General features: G+C 43.7%; 1 long non-coding RNA gene across 2 annotated transcripts; it reads right to left on the minus strand.

Moving 5' to 3' along the window:
- Window positions 1-1,369: 1,369 nt before the first annotated feature.
- Window positions 1,370-5,677, minus strand: LOC115327834. 2 transcript variants are annotated; one of them, XR_006077136.1, is made up of 4 exons: window positions 5,530-5,677; window positions 4,590-4,861; window positions 3,726-3,777; window positions 1,371-1,429 (listed from the first exon to the last, which is right to left on the minus strand). It is a non-coding gene; the product is annotated as an uncharacterized LOC115327834 (long non-coding RNA). The 2 variants fall into 2 exon arrangements; XR_005715719.3 differs by lacking the exon at window positions 3,726-3,777 and having other exon boundaries at window positions 1,370-1,429.
- Between the last annotated feature and the right edge of the window lie 565 nt (window positions 5,678-6,242).

Consider the following 6,242-nt stretch of genomic DNA (forward strand, 5'->3'; position numbering starts at 1 on the left):
AGCAGGTGCAAGGTTAAAGTACACCAAACAGATCTACCGATCGCGTGAAAGCTGCTGGCCGGCAAGGTTTCGGATCGGATCACGTTTCAGTTCTATCAAATCACGATTTATCTTGCGGGAACGCGGTTCCAACTTCTAACGATAAAGTACTAAAAGTTTGAGGACACATGCGAAGTAAAAAAACATTTTTTTTTGTAAACAGACCAGATGGAAAAAGAATGTTATAAAATAAAATTAGAACGAAGAAAAAAAAAATTTAGAGCTATATTGACGACACAAAATGATTTTGTAGTTGCGCCCGTGGGAGCCGCCGCAAGTCATGTGATAGACCTGTGCGCCGTCTCAAAGTCGACTCACAGTCACGCCGCCGCTGCACGCTGAGCGTGGTGCGCCGCCGTCAACTCATTTCTCCACACCGCCACCGCCGCGCAAGTTTGTCTACCCCGCAGCGCTGCCGCCGTCATCTGACCGGCACACAGGTCTATAACGTCTGCTTCCGCTTTTTCAGGAGCTTTCTTTGGGTTCGAAAAGTTACCGATTAATCTTTGTGTTTTGTTGCACTTAAAATAAAGATGAATAACTAACTTTTAGAGACCATAGGAAGCTTCCGATAGAGCGGAAGCACCACGTGACAAATAGCGACCAGTCACGTGACAACTAGCAGCCACTTTTCCGCAGCGCCCGCCGGCGCCAACTACAAATTCGTATAGCGCCGTGAATATAGCTCTTAAAATTTTTATTTTCCTTGTGAATTCGTTTTATGACTTCCTTTTCCCAACCAGGCTGTTTAAAAAAACTTTATTAGTCCTTTGCATGTGTCCTTTAAGAAGTGCTCGAGCTTCCTTAGGCTTCCTTGCTGGAAATCCTTTGTATTCCTGTTACTAACAAGTGCACCAAGTGAGACACTTCGGCCATTATTGAACACTTTGAATAAACAAATATGAATAGTTGGAAGATGTTACAAAGCAGTCTACATTGATAAAAATTCCTTCTTTCTGCATGTCAAGTTCGCTTGTGGCGTAATCTAAGATTACTACGACATACCAGTTAAGGAAAGTTGGTCTTCGAATGCGGACACCACACGCGAGCCACAGCGAGCTACAATGGGGAGCAGTGCCACGCTTGAGAAGCCCATCGAGGCACAGATGTTGTTTGGTCTAGCCACAGTTTACAAAATGGCCGCTGCAGCAAGAACAGCGGGACTGCGACTGCTCGCTTTTAACAATTCTGCAAAGCGGACACCTATGGCAGTTTTTCAACTGAGATGTTCAAGTAACGGTGGTGTAACCCGTGCCAAAAATGAAATGGAGCATAGAGACCCACTTTATTCGGCTGGCGGATGGAGATTCTGCACACCGACGAGCTGAAGCACTAGCGAAGTCAGTGCGGACGACTGGTGCGCACTTGCTGCTGCTTGTCCCTCTACAGCCTGCAGGAAAAGGGGAGCGCATTATGCACAAAATGCAAACTGTTACGCAACACATTAGTAAAGTTAAAAGCACGCCAGAGGTTTTCAGACGCGTTGCAAGCAATACAATAGGAAACTTTTGCCAAACAACTTTTCACCTTGGTAAGCTCTGTGCAGTCATGTTGCAGAGCAGTTTTCACCATTCACCTTATTAGATTACTCGTAGACAACGAGTTACTGGCATTTTAGGTGCTCCTAAAGCACAGAAGAAAAGAGAATGGCTGTGTTAACGAAAGAAGTCGAGAAGTCTGATCAAAGGCGTATGTGGGGCGAGTAAATCCACCCTTACTCTGTTCTCTTTCCCCTTTGGAGCTGCCTTGGTGGCGTTCTTGCCTGCGCTTGCGAATGATGCATTTTAGTTACACTGACGGCAGAGTTGCCGCGTGACAAGTCCTTCAGTAACGAGGCCAGTTTCCTATAATTACACGAACACACGCTGGTGGCGGAATATTATTTATTTGTTTCTTTAGTTACTTAGAATTACCCTCAAGGCCCCGAAGGGCATTACAGAGGGGAGTGCATGGTTAGTACAGTTCTGATTTTAGCGTTATCGGTGATGGTGACAATATCATCTGGAAGGCCATTCCAGTCTACAATAGCTTCTGGTAGAAGGGAATGTTGAAATGGTCTTGGGAAGGGTAATCTTGCACGAATGATCGAGTCTTGCAGAGATATAGCTGGGCTGGCTGAGGAGAGACTGTCGTAATGGTTCCGAATAGTACATTTTATGGAAAGGCAAAGACGGGAAATTCTGCGACGAACGGAAAGATCAGGAAGAGCTAATTGACATTTCATTGCAGTGACACAAGAAAAGCGAGACTAATTAGAAAAAATAAATCGAGCAGCACGATTCTGGACAGATTCGATTTGCGTTAGTTAAAAAAAGACTGATGTGGGTGCCAGATAGCTGAAGCATACTCTAGTTTAGGGCGAACAAGCATGGCGTAAAGGAGACGTTTAAGGATAGAAAAGGCAGAGTTGAAATTGCGACAAACAAAACCGAGTGAGCGGTTTGAGGATGATATTGTCTCGTCGACATGAACCTTCCTGGATATATTAGTGGTTAAACGAACGCCTAGATATTTTTACTGTGTAGCAGTCAGAATGGTAGTGCCATTGAATGTTAACGAGTTTAAGGGCTGGAAGCAAGAATGTGTAAAGCAAAGGTGTGTGCATTTGCTAATGTTGAGACACATCTGCCATGTGTGACACACTGCTTCAAGAGCTTTTTTATATAACTTGCGATTCAAATAAAATGAAATTTACATGGCTTATTTGGCATTACAATCGGACTACAAATATGTACTTTGTTTTGAGGTAACCTAATTAGATTTATTAATATTGAAAATTTAATTTGCAATGATTATGGAAAGGATTAACGCAAATTAAAATACTGAGCTCAGAAAATAAACATAGATCAGTGAACTGAGAGGTTTGTGCAATCCAATAAGGTATAAATGAAAGCTCTAGGATGATTTATAAATTACTTATGACACTTTTGAACCTTCCAGTTTCAAAATCATTTTTTGCCGGATGCCTAAAAGGCACCCACAAAAAGCCTGACAGCCTATTTAATATATTTGTAGCCCTCATTCAATATGTCGAAAATCCTTCAGGACAAGATGATAAGTGCTTGCCAAACTTCAAAAAACACATTTTTAAAAATGTGTTTTCTTAGTAAAATTTTGCTTCAAAGAGCAGTGTCTCCCCTTAAATGCCGTTCTGGAGTGCAACATGGTCATATGGGTTTTTTATTAGTCTATAAACAGCACAGGTCATCAGTGAAAAGATGAACAGAGGATGAGATGTGAAGAGGGAGATCATTAATGTAGATTAAAAAGAGCAAAGGCCCAAGCACAATTTCCTGTGGAACACCGGAAGAAACGGGAGAGAAAGAGGAGGATGTGCTGTTAGTGAAAACGAATTGAGAGCGATGAATAAGGAATGATTCAATCCACTTAGGAACATGAGGATCTAGTTTTAGGAAAAAAAGTTTAAGAAGAATGCGATTGTCCGGGACTTTAGCAAAAACTTTGGCGAAATTAAGCAAAACAGCGTCAGTAGGAAAGCCGGTGTCAAGATTTTTAAACAAATCGTTAGTTATAATAAGTAGTTGGGTCCCAATAGAAAGGCGTTTCCAGAGGCCATGCTGCACATTGGTGAAGAAATTGCAGGAATCCAGGAAGTTAATCAGGTGCCTGTAAATGACATGCTCGAGGATCTTGTAGAGGCAGGTGAGTGATATTGGCCTACTTACTAATTTTCCGGTCAGAGGGCAACACCCCTGTGTCCACGGACTGCTCAAATATCTTTGAGGTAAAGACCGGATGAAAATTTAGTGTTAGTGAGAGCCTTCGTAATGATTTCCTCTGTGCCACATGATGGAGATATTTTGAGGGTTCCTATACCGCTGAAAACACCCTGAATGTTTATAACAATTGAATCCATTGGAAAATCATTCTCTATAACAGGAGAAATTCCAGTAATGGGTGTAGAAATAGTGAAAGCATCAGAAAACGCACTATTTAAATATTCACACATTCACTATTCAATATGTTATTACAAGAGCTATTCACTAGATTAATTTCAGAGTACAAATCTCCAAAATTTGCGAGGGTTGTTTATTAACATATTAGGTAGAGTTTGCAGAAAGAATGTCTGCTTAGAGTTATCAGAAAGAATGTGTGCTAACACCCCTTTAACATAGTTTTTTATTCGGAAGAGCAAGTGGCAAGCTTAGGCCAAGTATTTCCTTTTTTAGCGCTCCTGAAACATCTTTTCTTTTTATGAGATAAACGATGAAGTGGATTATTGAACCACGGTTTAGACGTAGTAGTTCGGATTGTCGAGCACAGTATGGTAATTTTCAATAAGTTGAAAAAATTTTGTCTCAAGGCTTGCCAATTTTCATTAGCATTATGGCACTGGAAGGTTTCATTGAAATAAACAAAATAAAGCCTTCGCTGTTGGACACTTCAAATACACATACAAATCATATCTGGTTTCAGTTTGAGTCTAAGAACACTGCCTTCTAACTTAACTGGCTAAAGTAGGGTTGACCAAAATCAGCCTAACAACAATAATTGGGAGTGCACTACACTACAGTTCTCTTAACACCTACGCTTGCAAGTCGACGGAGTGCATCGACTGCCTCTCTCTGCACGAGCAGCATTTCCTGCTGAACTGCCAGCTGCTGCTGCTGGGTGGCCAGCAGACCCTGCTGTGTGGCCAGCAGTTCTCGCTGGACAGCCAGCTGGTCCTGCCGAATGGACAGCAGATCCCGTGCCGTATCAACTCCAGACCGTTCGTACCATTCGGTGGTAGGGGGCATGCCACTTGCGCAGGACGTTCCTCCTCTCCTCCCTTTGCCATGTCGCCTTCAGCCACAGACCCCTGCATAATATAATTCAACTATGTAACACGCCACAACGCTATACAGCCCTTCTAGTTATACCTGTGTCTAATAGTGTGCACCCTAAACTCAATATTATTTTTTTTTCGAATGTCACGGATTTATTGTCTCCGAGTGGGTCTAGAAATGTGCTGCAGCCCCGATATCCAAGCTTTCGTGGAAAACACCACGAGGCAATACATTCGCACCACATTGTTTTGTACATTAGTGTTCAATAAGGTAAAAAGCAACATGGTGTCTGCTCATGATCCAAGAGATTCACGGTACTTATCGAAGCTGCTGCTGCAGCCGTGAAGTCCCACAGCGGCGCGTCCACGTCGGGGGCGCACGCCCGCCCCCTCGAGAGAAATCCGTCCCCACAAAAAATAATAATTTTTCTTGCTCCGCGTTTAGGGACGGCCCATCACTCGCGCCTCCACCGGCATACCTGCCAACCTGTGGACATTAAAATTCGTAAAACTCACGCAATTGCGGGGGGGGGGGGGGGGGGCTGTTTCGCAAGGTGGCAAGGCTTAATGTCAGCCTTGTCACCGTGCAAAACGCTTACGTTACACGTGCACGTGCTACAGAATCCAAACTTCTCTCCTTTTTGGACGGCACAAAGCACTGGAATTCCGACGTGTAGGACTTCAAGAACACCTGAAAGTACCTCTTTTTAGGTTTGGAATTTGCCATTGCACCGCGAAGCCACCGCAACCAGAGGAATGCTATGATTACACGTGTAACAAACACAGACGCTGCACTTCTCGCCTCGAAACTGGCCGAAACAGAGGCCCAACCACGTCTGAACACGCCAAACCAACATGCGCCGCCAAACACACAAACAAAGGCTTTGGGCTTTGGATTGATTTTGGATATGTGGCCCCCGGATAGACGGATAGTAAAAACCACAACGCTGCCGTGGACGGCACCTGTCGCCCTCTTGTGGCAGTGTGAGGTACCGCCAGCAACGGTTTTACGAAAAAAATGTTAAAAAAATAGAAATGAAAAAAGTATCTTTTTTTCGTAAAATTTGAAGCAAGATTCGTAAAATCGTAGAATTAGTCCCAATTCATACATTTTACAAAAAATTCGGAAGAGTTGGCAGGTTTGCACCGGTCTTCTGTTAGGGACACGAGACTCTCAGGTCGCAAGCCCACGTCTGGCATGCACGTGAGTTCCAGAAAGTTATTCTTTATGGCCGAAGGGCATTTAACTCTCAAACTATTACGCCCCATAGTGTATCTCGCTCCTCCTTGGTAACAAAGCTCTCTGTAGCAGTCCCCGAGAAAACTCGACTTTCACCGAGAAAGTCCAGGAGAAGCGCAAACTGTCGTGCCGAGACGTAGCGACCTAGCTTGCGTTTCTTAGCGTTGTCGGCCA

Source organism: Ixodes scapularis, unplaced genomic scaffold (genome assembly GCF_016920785.2).
Source record: "Ixodes scapularis isolate PalLabHiFi unplaced genomic scaffold, ASM1692078v2 ptg000827l_1___fragment_3__unscaffolded, whole genome shotgun sequence".
NCBI lineage: Eukaryota > Metazoa > Arthropoda > Arachnida > Ixodida > Ixodidae > Ixodes > Ixodes scapularis.